This window comes from Mytilus galloprovincialis, chromosome 10 (assembly GCF_965363235.1).
Source record: "Mytilus galloprovincialis chromosome 10, xbMytGall1.hap1.1, whole genome shotgun sequence".
NCBI lineage: Eukaryota > Metazoa > Mollusca > Bivalvia > Mytilida > Mytilidae > Mytilus > Mytilus galloprovincialis.
This window is the reverse complement of record NC_134847.1, coordinates 10401939-10427076: the sequence shown is the minus strand read 5'-3', so window position 1 is coordinate 10427076 and position 25138 is coordinate 10401939. Positions and strand designations below refer to the sequence as shown.

The 25138-nt window shown below is 32.8% G+C and overlaps 2 long non-coding RNA genes across 2 annotated transcripts; one reads left to right on the top strand and one right to left on the bottom strand.

Annotated features, from left to right (window-relative positions):
• The first annotated feature begins 1389 nt into the window (after positions 1 to 1389).
• Positions 1390 to 3697, top strand: LOC143049813 (uncharacterized). Its single transcript, XR_012970323.1, has 2 exons — positions 1390 to 2043; positions 2552 to 3697. It is a non-coding gene; the product is annotated as an uncharacterized LOC143049813 (long non-coding RNA).
• Positions 3698 to 9645: 5948 nt separating this feature from the next.
• Positions 9646 to 20861, bottom strand: LOC143049812 (uncharacterized). Its single transcript, XR_012970322.1, has 2 exons — positions 20723 to 20861; positions 9646 to 11210 (listed from the first exon to the last, which is right to left on the bottom strand). It is a non-coding gene; the product is annotated as an uncharacterized LOC143049812 (long non-coding RNA).
• Between the last annotated feature and the right edge of the window lie 4277 nt (positions 20862 to 25138).

Here is a 25138-nt window from a genome sequence, read left to right as displayed (position 1 = left end):
AACATCAAATATGGTTTAAACACCCATAAACAAATGTTAAAGTTCATGTGTGTTAACAGAAAATAAAATGCTAACTTTCCCGTTCCTTTGTAATGCAGTGTACATATGAAGTATCTACCTATTTTGGAACATTATAAGTAAGTGTTATCGTTCTTTGGCTACGATCATATACCACACAAATATCTAGTGAGTCACTTACATGTCTAGTACAGTAGTAATACCAACAAGGATAATAACAGGTATCAAACTGAACGAATTGACTGTGACTGAAACTAGTCATATGATCGATCTCGCCACAATTCTACACATTATGATTCGGATATGATAATATCAAAAAGTAGTTCATTTTTGTCAAGTGATTATAATATCTATTTAACTGAACTATCAATTGCAAATATATTTCCTTCTGTAACAAAACAAAATAAGAGATATATAAATATCTAGTTCCAAGCTATAATTCAAACAGATGAAGTCAATAGAACTTGACAAAATTAAGTGAATACGGACTGCCCGGAGAAAACCACCGACCTCCGATAGGAAAACTGACAATCCTAGTCAATTAAGATTTTTTTTTAAATGTTGTGTAGTCCAACTTTGGGTAGACAGGTGATAACTTCGTGTGGATGTGAAATTGATAAATTGGCTTCTGTAAATGCTTCTTTAAAAGAACGCAGCAGGAAAGGATTTTTTTATAAAATTCAGTGGTAAAACCATCCAAACCAGGAGATTTTCAATTTTTTTATATTCTTTAATGCAGTATGCATATCTGATGTTTTTAAATAACTTGGTATTGTTTTACAAAGGAGTTATTTGCAAAATAAATCACGGGTTGTTTTTTTGCAGGCAGTAGTAAAAGTAATCAGTCATTTAACAAATAAATTGTTTACTAATTTTTACAGGTCTTTAACATGTTCAATATGACTTTTTGCACAGAAACGTTTCAACCTTTTTAAATAAGTTCAATCGTACCTTTTCAAATTGAAATTTAGATAGAAGCATTCAAAAAAATAAACCCATAACAAAACAGGTTCACTTGTTGTCCCTAAAAGATCTTTCAAATAAATTCAAGAACTTGCAAATTGATAACCTTGATTCGTCGACAAATATTACTAGTTGTCATAACCAAGTAAAAGAAGTACTGGTGTAAATGCGTTAAACAAAATCTTCCTTTCAGTTTATATGTTATTGTACTTTTATATAAAAGAAACCAAATATGGTCTAATCTTTTACTTGTACATTTTATTAAAAAGTTTTATTGTTATGTTTAACAGGAAGATATTTTAATATTTTATTAATTTCCTTATTTTTGTCAAAAGCATGACTCATTTAATGTTCTTCTGTATTGTATTATTCAATTGAAATTACTTTTTACGGAAATGTTATCAAAATAATATAAAAAGTATTAAATCTAAGAGAGTTACTCCCTTTACAATGTTGAAATCGCCATACGAATGTATATGTACAGTTCTATGTAAACATACGACAATTTATTCAGAAGAAAATACATTTTTATATTTATCTGACTATTAAGTGTTATTTTAATATTACAGACATGGAGGAAATTTCTCAAAGACTTTACAAGTTTCTGTGCGAAAGAGTAGTGGGTTCAGAGAAAATTGTACTTTATAGAAGACAATTTTTTAACGTTCGGGATGAATTTCTAAATTGCACTGGAACAAAATCGTAGAGTATGTTAGTAGTGGCAGTAAGGCCGAGGGATTACATTTCCAAGGAAGTGATCTTGATATCATGTTTATATGCAAGATGCCTGTACAAAATAACGATGTTAAATGCACTAGCTCTACATGTAAGTGTATAAGCAAACATTTTCTATTTTTGGATGTACATATTGCTCAACCTGGTTTCGGTATGATAAGAGTAGACCAGAATCACCCTAGAATAATTGGTAAAAATAGAAAGAAAAGTCCATTTGGAAACATGCTATCAAAGTGTGTTGTTGTTACTGATTCTGGAGCAGTCCTTTCTGGAAAAATATGGAAATCGATCAATGCGAATTTGAATTGTAAGAGAATGCCAGTTAAGGTAAATGGACCCTGTTTGACTACACTAGATGATTCGATAGACTTTGCTTTTGCTTTGAAATGTGACAACTGGGCAGGAATTGCTAATTCATTTTTTACAAGACCGCGATCATCAAACTGGCCTGCTGAAATCTTAATAGAAAATATCCGTCAAAAAGGTATTTTGCTTGTTCCTGTAGGTAGCAAATCCGATTCAGTAGAAGACAATCCTCTCGAATGGAGACTTTCATTCTCTCAAGCAGAAAAGTTATTAATTCATTCTTGGAATCATACACAATTTACATGCTACGCTTTACTTAAGCTTTTTGTTAAAGAAGTGGTTAAGAAAGCTGGAAATGTTGACAAGTTAATCTGCTCTTACTTTTTGAAAACAACTATACTCTGGATATCCGAAGAATTTCCATATTCAATTTGGACTCCAAATAATCTGATAAAATGCTTTATGTCATGTCTTCAACGTTTAATTTATTGGAATATTCATGAATACATTCCTAATTATTTTATTCCAGAACACAACATGATCGACAGGAAATTCGAAGGGCAACCACGGGCAGCTTTAGTTACAATTTTAAAGAAATTTTATGACATTGGATGGTTAAGTGTTTTAGAATGTCACTCACTGAAGGACTTTAATTGTTTTTATGCTGCTAAAGTCGCCCATTGTAGTCACGAGTTTAATATAGCTATAATGCCACTGGTTAATATGTTTGGATATGATCCGACTATTACTGAAATTGTTGGAAACAAACATTTTGATTTGTGTGTGGATAAAGTCAGTAATTTTGATCTTTCTATCAAAACCGGAAGTATATATTTGCTTTGTCTTATTTGCCTTAGCGAAGAAATTGCAGGCGAAACATTCTACAGAAGCCATCAAAAGTCAAATAAGAAGAATTATTCTCTGAGACGAAAGTGGTTTTGTCCTGCAATTATCTCAACGTACAAAGACTCTTTATCAGGATGGCTGAGGATCGCTTTGTACTTTTATTTCCATAAACAATACAATGAAGCAATTACAGTTCTTAATTACGGTAGACTTACATGTACAGTAGAAAAATTGTTTACCTTCAATCTAAGGGACTGTACAGACTTTTTTGTAACAAGGCCGCCAAAAACAATAATGCAGAACAATGCTACTTTTAAAGATATAAGATTGCAGACAATGCGCAAGTTTATGTTAAGGCCGGAACTAAAAACTACCATCGAAACAGACCTGTTTATCCATTTGTCTAACAAATCTCGAGCAATCCTTTGTCCATCCGTTGTTTTCCTACACTATATTCAATTCCTATGTTTTTACCAGCTAAATGACATGACACAACTGCGAGAAAGTCTACAGACACTTCATTGGACTGTTAAAAACAACTATTGCATCGACCGTATTAGCCCGTGGAAAAACAGAGCATGTTTATACCTGTGTCGAGCATACCAGATTATTGGAAACGAAAAAGAAGCCTCGTTTTGGTTATCAGTTGCACAACGACTTAAAGACAAATCGTGTAATAGTCAATGAGTTGCTTTGGTAGGATTGTGATTTTCAATGTATTGCCATCTAGATTGTATGCTCGAGTTTGAGTGCACGGATGTTTGAAGCAAAAACATCAAGTTTTATATAATAATTTCTACATTTCTATAATATTCATATTTTTAACCTTTACCGTTGTTTACTTTTTAAACCATTTTGGTTGTATTTATTTGGCGTGTTTCGGTATTAACACATCCCGACACCGTGTTATTGTGACATGGTCATAGTTGTATTCTTGTGTTTCGTTTTTGCTTAGGTGTTTTGTCTATATGCAATGTTTTCTTTGTTTATATTTGTTTGTTTAATTTTTATAGTGATTAATTTATAACAGGACTGTTGTACCCCTTATGTTTGCAGTTTGTATATCTTGTGTCTGTTTGTGTTGCTTCCAGTTGTTGTAACTGTAATGAAATTTTCCTCGATTTCATACAAGTGAGACGTTAGCAAGCTGTAAAACCAGGTTTAGTTAACAATTTTTTGCATTAAGAGGTGTCTGTAGCAAGTCAGATGATGTGTTTCAGCTTTTGATTTTGCCATTTGTAAAAGGACTTTCCATTAGGACATTTGCGTGGAGGAAAATTCAAATAAACAGCAGTTAGATTTATATAAGGACTTTTTAAAGTACAGTGATATATATAAGAGAGTAAACGAGGCTAAAATATGGTAAAGATTCTTATAACTGGATGAGTAGACAGAAATAAGTGCAGTCTAAGAATGCGAGTTAATTGACCAACGTTAAGACATGGCGTTGTCAGTTTATTTTCGATTTATGAGTTTGACTGTTCCTATGGTATCTGTCGCCCCTTCTTTTGCAAATAAACACATGACAAAAAAACAGGGTAAATACAGCACATATAATAATTCGTTGTGAGACTAATAGAAAGAGGCAAATATGATATCGGTAGTCTTCCGACGTCAAACGTAAACAGCGAACGACTTTTTGGATTCTTCACTGATTCCGAGTGAAATTAAATTTGTTAGAAGGAAAACTTTTATGTGCAATATGTCAGTTTGTTGTCTTATTATTGTATAAATTACATGTCGTTACACATTCTGGAATTCAATATGTCGGTTTCCTTCATTACAGACAAGAAGATAGAGAATGTAACTCTTACTGTGATCCAATCAGAAGCATTGATACAAAATCACAGTAGACAGCTCTCTCACTACCAAAAAAAAGAAAACTTTTATCAGACCAAACACACGAGCAGGTGGACAAATTCTATAACATACACTCAGCACAAGCAGAGCATTGTTATATTGATAGTTTGTTCTTGTTTTGAATTGTTACACTGCTGTCAATGTTAAGGGCGTGTTGTGTGCGCAGTTCAGTATTGCGGTTGCTTATTTCGGAATGAAGGCCTCACAGTCATGATCACCTTTATGTTACAGGTTGCATTGCTCTTTGCGTTTTCTGTTTTAAAGGGCTTATTGTGTTTCTTAATGCTACCTCTTTTATCCGGCAAAAAGTAATATCTCTACTTACGTACTCTATCATTTTGTAATTTAAATTGATGTCATAAGAGCCATAAGTAGGATTAAATTTCCATACATGTCCAAGATCAAACTAGATGTCGATATCGACGATATCGACAAACGAATATACCGTGACAAAACATAATGTCGATATCGACAATTTCGGTACGATATCGAATCGATATCGACGCTTGAAGATAGTATGCAAATAAATACTGTCGATGTCGTCGATTTCGACAATAACAACACGATATCGAATCGATATCGAAAATTTCCAAACTAAAAATTTAATAACAAAAAAGACATCGATATCGTTGATATCGACAACAGCGATAAGATATCGACATAGAAAGTTTTAAACCTCTCCTCGATGATATATGGTATATGATTATACATTAAAGGAGAAAAAAACATAATCAATTAAACAATTTTAAAGAAATTTTATGACATTGGATGGTTAAGTGTTTTAGAATGTAAGTCATTGAAGGACTTTGATTGCTTTTATACTGCTAAAGTCGCTCAAAGTAGACATGAGTTTAATATAGCTATAATGCTACTGGTTGTATGTCTAGATATGATCCGACCATTACCGAAATTGTTGTAAACAAACATTTTGATCTGTGTGTGGATAAAGACAATAATTTTGATCTTTCTATCAAAACACGAAGTATATATTTGCTTTGTCTTATTTGCCTGAGCGAAGAATTTGCAAGCGAAACATTCTACAGAAGCCACAAAAAGTCAAATAAGAGTGAATCTTCATTGAGACGAAAGTGGTTTTGTCCTGCAATTATAGCAATGTACAAAGACTCTTTATCAGGATGGTTAAGATTCGCTTTGTACTTATATTTCCATGAACAACACAATAATGCATTGACAGTTCTTGATTACGATAGATTTACATGTACTGTAGAAAAAATGTTTACCTTCAACCTAAGGGATTGTACAGAGTTTTTTGTAACAAAGCCACCGACAGACATATTGCAGAACAATGCTACCTTTAGAGACATAAGATCGCGGACAATGCGCAAGTTTATGTTAGGGTCGGAACCAAACACTGCCATCGAAACAGACCTATTTATCCATTTGTCTAACAAACCTCGAGCAATCCTTTGTCCATCCGTTGTTTTCCGGTACCATGTTCAATTTCTATATTTCTACCTACCAGCTAAACGACATAACACAACTGCGAGATAGCTTACAGAGACTATATTGGACTGTTAAAAACAACTACTGTATCGACCGTATTAACCCTTGGAAAAACAGAGCATGTTTATATCTGAGTCGAGCATACCATATTATTGGAAACGAAAGCCCGAATCTGATTTTTGAATTAAGATTGAATACGAGTTATTTCTTTACATGTGTTTAGAATTATCCTGATATAAAACAAATTCGCTGCCGTGTGGAGCAATTGGTGCAAAACTGTTTTTAACTTTAATATACAATAGATATAGGAAGATGTGGTATGAGTGCCAATGTGACAACTCTCCATCCAAATAACATATTGTAAAAGCAAACCATTATAGGTCAAGGTACGGCCTTCAACACGGAGCCTTGGCTCACACCGAACAGCAAGCTATAAAAGGCCCTAAAGATTTTCTGCTGTAAAACCATTCAAACGGGAAAACCAACGGTGTAATCTATATAAAAACGAGAAACGAGAAGCATTTATAGCTTTTGTAGTCGAGTTTTGGTGCACGGATGTTCAAAGCAAAAATACCATTAATAATTAATACGTTTCTATAAACGAATACTGACATAAGATCTTTTGTTATTTTAAAACAGCTGATAATCGTTGACTCTTCATTGAAATTATTCTAATGACCATCATGACAAATGACATGCTTTTAATTAAAATTTTTGAATAAACTTAATTTTTAGAAATCCCAGTTCAGTTTACTTTCTTTCAATGTTCATACAAAATTAACAAAATGTCATCAAAGGGATAGCGCATGTTAATTTTTCGGTAGCATTGTTTATCTAGCCTCCTAATTTAGATACGATCCGGGCAATTTATTTATCCTTTAGATAAAGTTAGTATCAAATGTTTACAATCCAACACTGTACGTAGATCTTTGGATTTTGTTTTATCAGTATAAATAAGTAAAACTTCAAATGAAATATAATTACATTACTTCAAACACATATAAGCAGTCACGGTCCAACCTTCTGTTTGCAGTGCATATGATCATGTGTTTTCTAACTGTTCATGAGGTGTTTGCACTTAATTCATTCGATTTTGTATGTGTTCTGATTGATATTTAAGTCTGAGATAAATCTGATCTGAAGAAGTTGCTATTTGCTTTGAACTATGCTTTCAATAACTGGAGCAGGTTTGTCATTTTCTTGCATTACACTGGAATAGTTGTAGATATCCACGTGCATTTTCTTTGAACCACCAAACTGCAGAGACATTGTTTTTATTTCTTTTGTATGTGTATATTTTCAACCTTTACTGTTTAATCAAATTTTGGTTATATCCTTTTTGCGTGTGTAAGTATTTATGCATCCCGACATTGTGTCATTGTGCCGTTGTCATTTTCTGTATTCTTGTATTTCATTAATGCTTATGTGCTTTGTCTCCAGAGTGTCAATATGCAAATTTGTTTTTCTTTGTTGACATTGTTTTTTTTTTCTTCTTCTAATAGTGAATAAGATTATAACACAATGTTGACCGTGTTGACTGTTGTACCCCATTTTTTTAACATTTTTCCCTATTGTGTTTGTTTGTTTTGCTCACACCTTGTTTTCAATATAAAGGAATTCTATTCGACTGTCATATAAGTGAGACGTTAGCTATCTATAAAACCAGGTCAATTTCACAATTTTCCATTGGAAAATGCCTTTACCAAGCCAGGAATATGACAGTTGCTTTCCACCCTTTTGATGTCTTTGAGCTTTTGATTTCGACATTGGACTTTCCGTTTTGAAGTTTTCATTGGAGGTTAATTTCGACTAGCGGCAGTTAAATACATATTAGGAATTCGACTTTTTTTAATTACGTGGATATTCGAATTGTGGATAGATTTTCTAATGTTTCCTTGTGGCAAGCATAAAACGATAGTGCTGTGTTTTCTTCACATTTGATTAATGCATGTAATGTCTAGTGGCAATTATTTTCTTTGAGAACGAGAACAAAGTTACAATAAATCTGATATTAAGTTTCAACGTATGTCAAGCGGGATAGTGTGCCATAGTTTCGACTACCTCTATATAATATTGGCATCAGTATGTTTCATATGGGCAGACATAGGCAGAGATTTTTCTTAAGAGAATCCATCTATAACTACTTTCACAGTTATTGCAAGGATTCTGTTAAGCGCAGAAAGCGTGGCATTCTCAAAGCATAGAACATCTTGTTCCCATTCTTGACGGATTTTTTTTTCTTGTTTTTTTTTCTTATTGTGGGGATTGGAGTGTTTGCTGTTTGTTGGGGTTTTATTTTTGTAGTGCAACTGTTGAATGTCATTTCGTCTACAGTGTTTTGTCAACTCAGATTGTTAGCACGCTTCAAGTCAATAATGATAACGATTTGTGCGCGCACAACTCTCGAATAACCTACATACCGAACGCTAAAAGCCTAAGGTTAGGTAAGCCAAAAATATAAAAATGTTATGACAATGAATTACAAAAGGGCAAAACCGTTTAAGCATGATTTGACAAAAGCCAAAAACAAAGATACAAATCCAAAAAAATATTTGAAAATGTTTTGCAATGAAATTGAAATGAAATTGAAATTAAACCACCCGAAAATGCATCAAAATTGATAATTTATCACGTGATTTAAAATCACATGAAAATTTTAAACGTTGATTTGTTATCGATATGAAGAAAGTTCATTGTTGCTATGGCCTTTCGTTTCTTTTATAGTTTTCTTTGTTCCTGTATTTTCTTTTTAAACATTTCACAGGACATCTTCCATGTCCCTTTTAACACATTAAAATACAAAAGATCAATTGGACAATAGTTCATAATTGACCTTTGACTTTGAAAAACTGATCCTGAAATTTGAAGAGTGATCTTACACTTTTCCAACTTAATCCATATTTCAACATTCCCAGTCAGGTTTTACCTGTTTATATCGGTAAATATAGTTCAAAATCATTGCACTATGTAGATATATATAGAATTCGAATACTGATAACACTGGTCAGGATTCTTGTTCAACGAATTGATAAAACCTATGACGCATTATCTGAAAGATTGGTTTCTGGAAAGAAAATTACGCAGTTCTGTTATAACAAGGAAGAAGATAAACTTGTGTTTAAATCCTGTTTTTTTTTCTACGACGTCTGTGTTTTTCATGACAAAATAACGTAAAGGACCTGCGAGGTAAAACTGCATATTTTACTTACATTTTAAACCTTTAAAAAGAACCAGCTAAGAAATGAATTTTCGCATACATGCATTATTTTTTATAAAAATGTACGCTACAAAATATCGATTCCAATACATGACCTAAATATCATACAAAAACATTTGTTGATCCAATGTTTTGATTTGAGTTTTCATGCAGTACTATTAGTTCGTTAATATTGCTTAATTAAATTACATCCTTCAGGCAAATGATTATAAGCATAGGAACGACTCAACATATGATTTACAATTTGGAAATCTAATTTTAAAACATATAAATGAGTTTATAGAAAGCAAAGAATTAACGATATTAGTAATACAACTTAACAAATGGCTGTATAGTCACCTTGAATCATTAAATGGGATCAAATTAGTGTAGGAAGGGACTTTAATGTCACAGCTTCCATAAATTGGAAGATTACATTGTAGTTTTCGTTCTCGTTTCCAACTGTTTGTCTGAATATCATATCCATCTTTTTCAAATCTATCAATGTTATTATCGGAAACGGACGCGCCAACAAAGTAAATCTTGTTTCTTGCAGCGTACATTCCAAAATTATTTCCTTTCGTAGGTAAATCTTTACAGGAAGAAAATGTTTTTGTCTCGATGTCATATTGCAGAAAATATCCCTCGCTTGAAGCAATGAATATTTTCGAATTATAGAGAACGGCTCTACAGTCCGAACAGTTTTTAAAAAAAATGGCCACTATTTCGACTGAATTTTCATTTGGGTCAAAGGTTAAAAGGCCGGTCGACTTTATATTTTCATTAGTTAATATTTCGGCAACAATGTATATTTTATTCAAATAAGTCATACATGGGGCGAATGAAAGTTTTACGTTGTCCGGTAGATGTGCAATTGTTTTCCATGACTTTTTAATCAAGAACTTATTTCGATGGTGCTTTGTGTCCAGTTCTTCTATTTCTAACACATTATTGCCATTATGGTGGCCACCAAGAGCGTAAATGAAATCTCCAAGAACTACCAAAGAACATTCTGACCGTTGATGATTGAGATTATGACAGTTTTCATGCTTTAACAGAACAGGATCGTACCGAACCACATGTTTTTCAAATGCAATGTAAACATAAGGTGCTTCGGTTTCATCTTTTTGCGCACACGCAACAGAAAACCTGTCCTTTACGTCATGACTTTTAAACAAATTCCTGTGACATACCAGATCGCCATCGCAGTTGAAGACCGCGACTTCTATAGCAGACTTTGATGTAACAGACGGGATGATCATGGCATGATACAAATGGTATGTCTTTTCAGTGTCATAATATTTTCGTGGAGAGCGCTGTTTCTGGACCAAATGTAAAAGTTTACCGTAAAACTTTAAACGATTTTCATGATTCCAATTTAGCCATTTTTCCAAAGCTCGGAAAACATCATCATGTTTAAAAACCTTTTCGACCTGACAAATTTTTTCTAAGCTATGTTCATGAAGGTACACGAAAGAATCAGTATCCCACAGATTCTTGAAATGGTCGGCTATAAACTCTATGGCTTCCTTCTTGAGAATTACAAGTTCATACTTTTCCGCAATTTGTAAAGCGTATATTGCATTCATCACTTCTACGCGTTCTAGAAGCATCTCCTCGCAAGCTGTTTTCAGAGGAAGTGATATGCAACTCACTTCTAAATACATCAAGATGTTGTCATAATGAAGTAGTTCCTTACAAACTTTGCCAGTTTTGAGAACTTCCACAACATGCTTTCTGGTATGCTCCGGGAAGAAGTGTACCATTTTACATATGTCGCAGTTCATTTCACCATACATTCCAACTGAAGAACTTCTTAATTCTGCAAGATACAAGGAAATTAAAAATACTGGATGCCTAATTTTAAAATTCAGAAATTTGTCACACAAGAGTCTACTTTGCAAGCTTTTTAGACATCCAAATAAGAAAAAAACGGAAAAAATTATGAGCATGGTAGCAAAACTTTTATGTTTTCTTCCTCTTTAGACAGCTGTTTACACATGAAAGCCTATATGAGTCCTCTATGTATAAACAAACTATGTAAAAGGGGTCGTTTAATATGTCTTTGGTGCATTATAGTATTTTATAATGTAAAATTGTTATTTCTCTTTATTTATTTCAAATATTCAAAGAAAAAACTGTCCTTAAAATTTTGAACAATTTATGAAAATAAATAAACATTTGCATTTACAAATAAAGGAAATTTAAGTGCATGAATACGAAAAACAATGAAAGCACATTCTATGGCACGGTTCTATGTCATGAAACAAAATTTTTTTTATACAAACTCATTAACCATAATTTGTATAAAGCCTATTACATTTTAAGATTTTGAGCATAATAGATTCTTTTTTAAACATTTTTAAATCTTTTTGATCTGAATTGCTATAATTTCTAACAAACCTTATACAAGCTTCTTATTATCACTGTTGGATATAATACGAAAGCAAAAAAGAGAAAAATACTAAAAATTATTTATCTTACCTTTGTAGGTAAAATATTCTATTTTAAAACACACAAGTATTTTCTAAGAAACAGCAATGTACTTTAATCTTTATGTTTCTAGCCCTTGCCTTTTTAATATATAATATCATAATACTTTCTTTTCGATTCTTGTTTATATACGATTTCTACTTTGTGTGGGAGTTGGAAATTTTCCGAGGCTAAAAATAGCTCATGTACACTCAGGTCGAAGTCTTATGATAAACATCCGTCTGGAATTTAATATTATATTGAATCCCTTACCAGAGTGTTTACAGCTAATGTATACCATTGCATTGAAGTACCATCTAAGCCTGACTATTGTAATATGTAAATATTTCTGATTTGTAAATAGAAGATTACGCATGTTATGATGGCAATGTAAAAGCCTCTTGGTCACTAAAAAAATTAGAACGTATCCTTAAGTCAACAGATCTTACAAGGTTTTTTCCAATATTTATTGAAATTTGAATCATTGTTAAATGCAAACATTTTACATTGTACAAGATCATATACAAAACTTATTTAAAAATAATTGAATACGAACTATTACCGGATCAAGGATTTTTAGAAAAATAGTAGATATAGAGTGTTCAAATTTGATGCGTTATAGGATATGGAGATCGGACTGTGGCTTCAGTCAAAAATTAAAAAAAAGAAATAAATAATGTTCAAGCCATAAAGGAGGACTGAAATTTGGATCCATCTCTTGTGAAATTACGAGCATATACTGATTATTTCTGTTCCCGTCGGTGGAGCTCCTAATTAATTAATCAACAGAAACCAAAAAGCTTGTGTTTTTAAAGATTGAAAAGCCGACAAAAAATCCGAACTAACACAAAAATACGCTAAAACCAACAATGGAACACCTGTATATCGAAGGAATAGCCTTTGGATAAAAAAGAATTGTTTTCACTTTTGTCGATTGAAAATTTCTTAAATATGTTGTAAGAGTTTTGTACATATTGCTAAATTTCTCGTTTTCTTTTCCGTATTTTTCTCCTTGGGATCAAAATTTTCTCCTTTTTTATTCACACATATCTAAAGCTTCATCGTGTAATTGTTCTATTCTTTAATCGCTACGATAAATTTAATAGTCTTAAACCTCCAACACTCATTAACGCCAAGTACAGTATTTTTATACTCAACTTGCAATGGCAATTGCCGACTTAAATTCCAATTTTAAATGTTTAACCAACAGAAATAATACTTGGACAAAAATGTTTCCATGCACATGAAAAGCACGCGGAACGATTATGGTTTATTGGATCTAACATTAGTTATAAAACCAGGTTTATCAATCATTTTCTACATCAGAAAATGTCTGTACCAAGTAAGGAATATGACAGTTGTTATCCATTCTTTTGATGTATTGGAGCTTTATTTTTTTGCCATTTGCTACGGGACTTTCGATTTAGTCTTTTCCCCGGAGTTTGGTATTTTTGTTAGTTTACTTTTCATTTCATTTCTGGTTAAGATTGATAAAGAAGATAAAGAAATGAAAATTCAAATGTCAACCAATAATACAATCCTTGTACATTGTATTATTTGTACAATCATATTGACAATCATATTCTAATATTAGATACAGACCGACAGTATAGTTAAACTGTTTAATTTTTAAAGTATACATATCACTCTATACATAGGAATGACCTTGCACTTTATCTACTTAAGAAGCATATTAAAGTATTTCGGTTATCGATAATTTATTTTGCGTCTTTAAAATTGATTAAAAGGTTGAGAAAAAAATTGCAGTTGACTTAAAAATAGATATTGTAAAAGATTATAGTCCGGCCGATTGGTGCAGATATAGAACAAAATTGCTCACTTGATGAGGAAAGCATGAAACTTTGCATAGTAGTTCTTGGTTATATACCCTTTGATTTCAGCTATGGACCCACTCTGAAAAATCCAATATGGCTGCCATTTTCAAGATGGCGGAAAAACGGTATAAATATCAAGACTGTCCCTAAGGTATTCTATATATTTTAGGAAATTAAAGTGATGATTCTTTAAAAATGGACTTCATGTTCTTGAATTTGTAATCAATTAATTTTAAAATATAAAAAAAATAATTTGGTTATTTCTATAGGTCGGTTAAATGTGGTGGAATAGCAGGTAACTCATCTGGACTTTCAGGCAGTGCAGAGGGCACCTTGTCTCGGATCTCTTCAATGCCACGTCTTACGTCACTTATCGCGTTTTCATCTGCCGTACCCACTACATCGTCCAATTATTCTATGTAATCAATAGGTGTACCTTTCTTCAGGCGAATTAGACGATTGCCATCATTTAAAATGGTTAAGGGGCAACTATTTCCTTTTCCAACTACGTGCGAAACCAATTCGCAACTATTCAGCGAGCATGGTCCTCAAATGCACTCCTGGTCAGCATTTTATTAGTTTTAATGGTAACAGTTATTTCTGAGTTTGGCGGAACTGTGATGGTTTGTTTTATGCAAACTTGCTGAGTTGAAATCTCGTTTCCACTGTTAACAAATGCCGCATTTATCACTTTATTATTGATGGTAAGTGTGGGAGTACTCAGGTTTATCAATGCGCTAAGTGTGTCCAAAATATCTAGCCTAAGTATAACTTCGTCTAATGACAATATTGGACGAGGCCGTGTGCCTCTGTTCGATTTTATGATGAGGTGATGTTTCATGGCCAATAGACTTTGGAATCGTGAGTTGGCCTGCTGGCCCGACCCTTTGCTGTGTAAAATTCCATTGTTGGGTTGCGCTTTGATTTGCTCCGTATCCTGGTGAAGGTGACCGTTGTCTGAAATAACCGGGATTTCTGTAGTTTGTCGATGGAGATGCTAACCGTTGTCTTTATGGACTATATGATCTCTAGCTAAGTGAGGTTTTGTGTTGATGATCGATAGGCATTAAGCTTGGGTGTTTTCTATCTGGCGATCTACCGCGATTGTATTGCTCAGGAAATCTTCCACGTGCATAGTGATCAGGTGATCTTCCATGATTATCAGATTAGAAGAGCCGAGGTTATATTGATCGGCCAATTCACGGTTTTGCTGATTAGTTGAAAGCATAACATCAACTAGTTTTGTGACAATTGGTGTGAGGTTATGCATCTCATTATCCAAAGGACTGCTCATATTTATCGGTCGGTGATACTGCGCCATCAGCAAAGATGGTCATAATTGGCACTTTTAGATTCATATATCGAAATCTGGTTTGCTATTGAGGTTTTCAATTGTTTTAACGCCTTGTTGAATGTTTCTAGGTTACTCTCTATTATGATTACTGCTGTACCCGTATGTTGACTATTTTATTTATTATGTCTGTTTAGTTCACGCATCATTGTAAATGTAACGGAATTTGATTAGACTGTCGTACAAAATGAGAGGTTTAGCGCTACGATACAAGGATTAATTCACCATTTTCTACATTTGAAAATGCCTGTACCAAGTCAGGTATATGATAGTTGTTCTTTTTTTATGTGTTTTGTCATTTGATTTTGTCAAGATTATGGACTTTTCGATTTGATTTTCCTCCGAGTTCAGTATTTTTGTGATCTTACTTTTTACATGCCATGAAGAATCTTTGTCTTTACATCCTCGGTGGAATGCTTCGGTTCCAATATGGTTTGATCGTCTTTCTTGCTGAAGCGCTGCTCCAATTGGTTTTTTTTTTTTTATGGCCTTGGAATCATCATTTGTGTTTACCTTGCGAGCATACTCAGGGCCAACTTGGGCCTGGTAATCTGGGGCCTACACACATTTTTCCTGTTTCCCATTGTCATCAGCCGGCAGTTCGTTCAAATTGTTAAATGAACGCCTCCCAATTCAAGGATCCTCTTCAATCGAGTTTTTGCATTTTTGGGAGCTGTGGGCTTCGGCTCTTGTCCCTTGCAGATTTTCTTGCTATCGGGTATATTCTCTCAACAATGAGGAGTCTGAAGAAGACCTGTTGCCACACTCTGTAGGTTTCCTCTGCTCTTTCCTGGATCGGTCAGTGTAGTCAGCTTGTTGTTATGGGAAGCCTGTTAGAACTCAAGGAGCTGACGAGGTTGTCACAATTTGAGTGATAAATGTGGGATTTGCCATTGACTCGACGGGGATGATACTGTAAGTAGGCACTGCATTCAGCATTGGAGAAACTTGATAGGATCCACTTGCAGTCAATTATTTTTGTAAGGGTGTGCTGCTCTAAACCAAATATTATTGGCTCATAGTAGATGGTAAATGTGCGTAAGAGGACACATAAGCCTTTTGCTGGTATCCTTGATTAGTACTAGAGGTTTACAGTATGTTCTTATATGGAGATTATCGTTGAATAGTTTGAACTGTCTCATGGAGGGCCAAGGGCCCTGACATAGGACTTTTGACTTAAGGTGAAGACACCTTCAACAGAGTTGGCGTGGTTGATGGTTCATGCGAACTACAATTGGGGAAAGACCCAAGGCATGGATTTTGTTGTGTACTTTTGGCAAACTTGTGTTGTACTGGCTAAGGTTTAGATGATGTGTCCATTGCAGGAATTTTATCTTCTTTGTTTCGATTGTCCACTAATTCATTTACAACAGATGCCAGTTGTTGGAAGGTACCCTGCTGTTCCAATACACTTTTAAATTGAACTGTGTCTCCTTCCTCAGTTGTTATCAGCTTGTCAATTCGTCTCACCACAACATTGAATATCTAATTGGTCTGACCATCAATTCCGACAAGCAATTACCACAAGCCTTGTGGTCTATCCTGTCTTCAGACTGCTGAAGTTGCTGAGATATTGCTCCCATCTGTTCGTTACTAATATTCTTTGCCTCTTTCTGTTCAGCTTGAATCGTAATGAGACCAACACATATTTTATCAATTCGCGCTTCGCTCTGTTTTATTTTGCGGAAAATCTCAGCTGTTCTTTGAGCATTAGATTTTCTATCTGCTAAAAATTCTTGGTAAAATTGTTTAATAGTCATTTCTGAGCTGTCTGCTGTTAAAGCGTCTTCAGCTGTTGGTTTTTCCATTTCCCCAAGTGATTCAGTTTCTACCATTTCAAAGTTCTTGTCCTTGATGTCCTCCATTCCTGCCATTTCACTGATATGTGTTTAAATGATTCTCAATTCACAGTATAAGATTGCGACCCAAGAAATAAGATAGGCACTGAATAATATCTTAAGGCAGATAAATCCCAAATCACAGCTTTTATGTGTGACCCAAGACAACAAATAGTGCAGCTTTTAGTGAAAGCTACTACTGCAGCTTTTGATGAAAGCTACTACTTTGTGTATGAAAGGACAAGCCAAGCAAAATAAAAAATTAAATGACACTATACATCAATACAATGCTTATATTCAGGTCAACTCTCAATAATGAATATTTGCATATTTTTCAAGGCGGCCATTTTGAAATTGCCGCCATTTTGTATTTCAAAGATAGATCAAGATTGATGTTTGGGCTTTCAGCATCAAATCCACTGTGGTTTGTACAATACTGGAAAATATTTTAGAACGTACGGCAGCCATCTTGAAATAAGCCGCCATATTGAATTTTGACGGTGGGTCCATAGCTAATACTAGTCAGTACACAAAAATATACCATCATGCAAAAATTGGTGCTTTCCTCATTATTTGAGCAATTTTTTCACCGATCGGCCGGACTATTAAGACAATACGAAGATTATGACTTGCAAGTTATCATAATGAAAGTCTAAACTTTAAATTAAAAAAGATATATGCATTCATTTTGTATTTACTTGCAAATTACAGCGTAACCAAACAATCAATACAATAATGAGTAACTTAGTAATATAATGTTTACAAAGTATAGCCATGATGTATGATATTGGAACATGAAATGGTAGAGAACTAATTCATTTCTTTCTAAATATTTTGTGTTCTCGAAAAAACCTTAAAAAAATTGGACGTAATTTTTTTTTCAGATTTAAACTAACCCAATGACCATAAAACCTAATTACACAATCACACACACCTGGTAAGGGGTTTGGGTAGGGTATCTTTAATACATTTGTACACATCATGTGTAGAAGGAGTAACACCCATATAGCACAAAAAAAACTCATCAAGCATCATTCGTCAAGAGTAGGATAACTGTTTTCTACATAAAGAACGTACTGAACAAACCTGATTATGAACAATTTTGTAATGTGACTTATCTGTATTGTTATGCCAGGCATTTTCTAAAGAGGGAAAACTGTACCACGTTAATAATATGGAATAAAACAAAAGGATTTAAATAAAACGAACGAACATGATTGACTACCAATGACCAAACTGATCGGTTATTGTCTCGATTCTCTGAAACGGAGAATTTAATTTCTACCTTGTCTCTGATATCAAATTGAAATGAATTATTTGTATAAAATGGGTACTTAATGTATGACTTTCCGATCTTATCTGTGTGAAAAAATAACATCTGAAAAGTCGACATTCTACCCTGTATACCACATTGCCTCACATTCTCATTAAGAAAAAATTCACACACCTTATTAAATGGGCATTTAAAAAGTCAGAATGTGAATATATATGTTCAAACTCTTTTAGGTCATTTTTTAGTAGCAATAAACAAAAAAACTATGTCAATTGGGCATGCTTTGATACTATATATGCACTTGAATTTTTACTAGATAACATTTTTGTTCGCTTTGGGAATTCCGTATATCGTCAGATTATCGGAATTCCAATGGGGACTAACTGTGCACCACTTATTGCGGACCTATTTTTGTATTGCTATGAGTTACAATTTATGACAAAAATAAGCAAAGACCCATCGAAAGAACATCTGATAAACAAATTTAATAATACTTTTAGATATTTGGATGATATTTTGGCTCTCAATAATGACGACTTCAGTATGTATATTAAAGATATTTATCCTGCTGAACTTACTTTAAATAAAGCTAATACTAACAATGACCACTGTCCTTTCCTCGATCTTGATATCTATATCACTAACGGAAAGCTGAATACTAAAATTTATGATAAAAGAGATGATTTTTCATTTCCTATCGTTAATTATCCGTTTTTAGATGGTGACGTTCCCTTGTCACCATCTTACGGTGTTTATATATCTCAACTTGTACGATTCGCTCGTGTATGTAACAATGTTTTAGATTTTGACGAGAGAAATTTATGTATTACTGAAAAATTATTACACCAGGGTTTTCGATATCACAAACTAGTCAAAACATTTACTAAATTGTATCATCGGTATAAGGACATCATTCGTAAATATAGCTCAACATGCAGACTTCTTATACGTTCAGGTATTTCACATCCAATTTTTTATGGAAATATTCTTTATAAAGCACAAAGGTGTCAGTATTCACCTCAAAAATTAATAAAACCTTTGAATAGACTTATCAAGAAGGGATATTGTTACGATACTGTTGTCAGGTCATTAAAAATTGCATATTTTGGCGTTAATATTGATTCACTTATAGGGTCTTTGCATCGGAACTAAACACATTTATTCAAAAACCAGTTGTTGGCATGACACGGGTTATGTTCTTCTCATATATGTTATGATGGTATGATACTAAACCCCTAACGGGAAGGATTGTGCCTGATGTTCATATGATGAAATCATAATCTTTCAGTCAGTTTAATTGAAGTCTGGAGCTGGCATGTCGATTAACTGCTAGTAGTCTGTTGTTATTTATGTATTATTGTCATTATGTTTATTTTCTTTGGTTACATCTTCTGACATCAGACTCGGACATCTCTTGGACTGAATTGTAATGTACGTATTGTTATGCGTTTACTTTTCTACATTGGCTAGAGGTATAGGGGGAGGGTTGAGATCTCACAAACATGTTTAACCCCGCCGCATTTTTGCGCCTGTCCCAAGTCAGGAGCATCTGGCCTTTGTTAGTCTTGTATTATTTTAATTTTAGTTTCTTGTGTATAATTTGAAAACTAGTATGGCGTTCATTATCACTGAACTAGTATATATTTGTTTAGGGGCCAGCTGAAGGACGCCTCCGGGTGCGGGAATTTCTCGCTACATTGAAGACCTGTTGGTGACCTTCTGCTGCTGTTTTTTTTTCCTATGGTCGGGTTGTTGTCTATTTGGCACATTCCCCATTTCCATTCTCAATTTTATTATTGGTTTACCATATTTATACACCAAAATGTATTGTATACAATTTAAAAACACAATTAAAAGTTCTTAATCAGATAAGATATGATCATATCAAGATTATACTTTTAACCATAGTTCTCAAAAATTTTTATTTTCTTTAACTTATATAAAATCAGAGGCTTTGTGGCAAATAACGGATTTGTCAGTACCGCGATGTGTTATGAACTAATGAATAGATCAATTTGACTTTATCACCAATATTACCTTTTTCTTTTTTTTTTCAGAAGACCGTTTCAGCGCATGGAAATTATTAAGTGTTATTTTCATTTATCATGTTTATAGGACATGAAGATATTACAAAATGTTCCAGGTGTTCAGGGGAACCCAAAACAATTGAATTATCAGGGTAAATATTATTGAAATGATTATTTTATCATTGCCAATGGATACCTCTCTAACATGTCTAATGAATTCTTACAGTAATGATATAAACGATTTTTCAATAATAACGTTTTTGCTTGATAGAAAATATTTTGAAATATTTACAAAAATCGGAAAACTGCTGTAAACGTGTTATTTAAATGAGAACTTTATTTCATTTATAAATTTGTATGTGTTCCCCTTGAATGTAAGCAAACTCACGTGTTTTTACGTCAAATTAGTCATATCAATTTTTTCCAGCTACTGTTGGTTTAACAAAGTTCTAAATTTTCTCATTAGGTCTGTCAAAGAATGTTAGATAGAATAAGAAAAAAATCATTCTTAGAACAAATATTAAAGTATTTGATTTACCTTGATGTTGACAAGGCGTCAAGCTCAATATAAATTAGTATATGCATTCAAGAAAGATCCCGTTACAATGTTTACCAAAATTTGAAAGACTCTTTCAGTTGTTAAAAATAGCTTGTTGATATCTGGAACTATAAGTGCACTATAGAAACTTTATTTTTAGATTGATTGTCATCTATATTGCGTAATTTCAATAGTAAAAACACTTTACATGAAGTCGGTCAAGGATGAACACGTCATTTCAGTATTGTTTTCACTAAAAGGCTAATTAAATATTAGATTGAACAAAATGTTAACTAATTTGACCGATCAACTTATATTAAGGTTGAAGAATAACTATTTTAAACATTTTTATTTTTTTTTTTTCATTTTTAAGAGGTATTATTTATAAACCATTGAACCTATCTTATAAACTTAAGCAAATGGTAAGATCTTGTGTATGTCCAAATAAAAATCTTGTAAGATAAAGTTATGGCGAAACGAACATGTAGACCAGTTTTTGGTGGGGTTAGTATAGCTCATTCTTTAGTTTTCTATGTTGTGTTTTGTATACTGTTGTTTGTCTATTTGCTTTTTTCTTTTCAAGCATTGGTGTTGTCAGTTTATTATAGATTTATGAGTTTGGCTTATTTCGCATCTCTAATACATGAATTCAGACAAACGGTAGGAAGAATTAAATACACGTGTAGTTTATATTAGAGACTCTGCTGTTTTCTTATGTGATCAATACATTAGCTTCTTTTAAATCCGAACTTAATTACTATTTTTCTATGATTGTGTCGTTAATAGAAAATATTTCAGTTGATTTCCTTCCGAAATTGGGAAAGAGGAACTTGGGTTTGAAACGTCAAATTGAAAACAAAAAACGACGGAAATTTGCTTATTTCTAGTCTGTTCAGTTTAAAATACTTTCTCAAGGTTAAACTTTTGCATATATGTTTTTTTCTTTAATTTAACATAATGTTTATGCATTGCTGAAACTAATGTTTTTTAAAAATGTTCATTATTTCTTGGCAAATGATGCTAACATGAAAATGGTCTACAGTATATTGACCGTCATTATATGAAGTTATCAGATTCGAAATAATAACTTGACACTTGACGTCATACATGTATCTTAACTGTTTATCAGGATTCAACGCTTTCACACCTATGACTAATCGGTTCCATTATTTAAAAGATTGACATTGCAAAAAAGTAAAGGTGGAAAAATGTTAAATATAACAGTAAATTAGTTACACAGATATCGGGAAAATGTCGATTAGGTGGGACTTTTTTCACATGCATTGTCCATGCATTATAAACACTAACAGTGACTCACGTGAAATACATTTAAATATCTTATAAAATTGTAAGATATATCCGATGTGTCTATGTGTGGTTTTTTTTTCTGCCGAGTTAACGAATCAAACTAGTGTACACCTACTTTTTCAATATTATTATCAATTATTGTCGTGAAAGTACAACAAATTTAACAAATATTCAACCGATTTAATTCAGTTGTTATATGCCATCGCTACGATCATTTTGTTCCTTAGTCGGACACAACATACAGACAAAAATAGCGAATTACAAATTTAGATATTGGACGATTACGAGAATATGCTACATGTTCAAGAATCTGACTGTATTTTGCCTTTTTCTTTTGAATATCCTTTAAATATAACTTATGTATTTTTTGTTTATGAAAAAAAAATCGTTAAATTATCTTATTTTAAGTGACAAATGTTCAATTAAGCATACGGGACTTATGCATTTTGAATACTACTATAGTAGCTGTTATATTCAAGAACACATGTGTCCCACGAGCATACGAGGAAAACATCTTTCACTTGTAATTTGAATTTTAATTAAAAATGCATGTTTAAATATACAAAACAAACGTGTGAAAAAACAAATTATATACAAAACCTTCAAGTATAGAAGATGTATTTCTACATTGTTCATATCACTACAGTTTGATAATGGCGACAACGGCGACATTTGCACTTTACCCCGAAACACCCATCACATGACTCTCTCCCGCATCCAATACATGTAGCTAAGCAATGGACATGACATTTTATCTGCTTAAATTGACAACCATAATCAGAATCAGCAACTATGTGTTAATTCTATAATGTCCGTTTATAAATTTTGAAATTATAAAGAAACTTAGGTTTCAACTCTCTCAGACAAAGTTGACCTTCGATGGATTTGGCTATTTTCTAGGTATTTTTTTTTTGTCATATATAGGTCTTCAACTGTTTCGGTTCTTATACAGTTTCGGCTTTCAAATATTCGGCTTGAACGTTCCTTATAAAGGTAGATCCAGAAAAGCGCTTCGAACGCATGAAATTATTCAACGTGCTGCTTTCAATTTTTGATAAACGTAACATATCATTTTTTTTTATTGAAAATACAATACAAAATTACATTCTATAAGATAATGTGAAAAATGTAGTGTTTTCTTTATATATACTGGTAAATTTAATGCGAAGAGCGATATGTATGGAAATTGATAGTGTCCTTTCATGTTGTTTTTAATGGATTGATATTTCAGCAGACAGTCGTTATTGCAATGGATACTAATTTTGCACCAATACTGACCGACTTGTTTTTGTGTTCATATGAAGCAGAATTTATACACATCATTTTCAAAGATAAAAAGAAAAAGCTTCATGCAAAGTTCTTTAATTTCAATTTCAGTTATAGTGATGATGCTCTTTCACTAAATAACCCAAATTTCAATGAATGTTTACAACTCATATATTCTAGTGAACTTGACATTAAGGATACTCGTCTACCGAAAGTACAGCTCTGCTTTATTTTGATCTTTTCCTCTATCATGTCTATATTGACTCAAATGAACGAGATCACACTACACTTTGAGTTCCCGCGATTTTCTTAAGTTTTTGTTTTTTTCCCTCGATTTGTCTCTTACGGTATTTAAACATTGGTTAACTACTGTCGCCATGATTTCACACACTCTATAAATGTTTATATCCTTTTTATTGAAAACTGGAGACAATATATGCATCAAATGAAACTTTATCTTTTACATACAAATTGCTAATAAACTAGAATTATTTTAATGTAAAAAATTTTGTTAAACACACTTTTGAAAAACAAACTGGCTAGTAATTAATTTTCAGGGACAAAATTATGTTGAATGTTCATTATTGTGTGTAATGAAACTAACACTGCATAGTTAACTTGATGCCGATAAAGGTGTTACTATAAACAACATTTAATTACCAATAAAAGGATAGAAGTTTCGAGATATTTAATGTTTTCAGACAATTTAACGAACTTTATTGATTCGAGGACCACTGGTGAGTGTTAGAAAACCGAAGTCTTTGATGATAAATTATAAGTGTGTATCTTAGTTGATTCTTTTAATATTTATTATGCCAATATATTTATAATTTGTCAATACAACATCCAATCAACATCTGAAAATATGTTCACAAAATACAATTAGGTCGAGTTCAGATGTCAACTATTTCTTATCTAAAGAACATTAAATCCCATTCACGATGTGGTAATTATTACGAATGAGCCGCAATACATAGACACTAATCAATTTTTTATTGTTAACGTCAAAGACTGTAACGTAACTTAAGGAACTTATTGTAACGGCATAGCATTATTACGGTATATTGTATGCATAACGTCTTTAGTAGGTTTATAAAAGAGAGTTTGAATATACACGAGTCTTTCTATTTACATAAAGCCAAATACTTACAAACTAAACCCAAACAGTGATTAAAGGGTTTTCCATTGCTTTATTTGAATTAACCGTTTTTATATTTAATTAATTAAAAAAAATTTTTTTTTACATGTTTCTATTGACACAAAAGAACAGGATTGCAATAAACAACATGCTACCGGCTTTGTGGTCCCTTATTTATTTTTACGCACTTTATTATAATCATTTATTAGGTTTAGGTTTCGTTAGATAGAACATTAGATGTAAGTTTTATTCATTGCTCATTCGTTAATATTTTGTTCAATATTCATTTCTTATAAATGTTAAATTTGCACTCTTCAAAATAAAAAAAATAAAGTAATCATAATTATGTTAAGGATGTTCGCTACTCTCATTTATTGTAGAACTGTGAACCGCAATGACACTCCGAACCGCGATGGTCACGCTGAAATTCGGTTGTTTGACGCTGAAGTGCGATGGTGACATTGTGACGCTAACTTGTGTATAGCTACGCTGAAGTGTGACGCTGAATGGTGTACGAGAAAAAAGCAGTAGTTCATACAATATAGCCCACTATACACGCCAAATACATATATTTTATTCCTTGAAGACAGAAATAATTGTACCTCCAAGTCTTACATATATACTCTGAATCTTCTAGTTTTTTTCATGATGCGCAATAAAAAAAAATTGCCCGCTAACCCATACTTTTCGTATCATAATCTTAT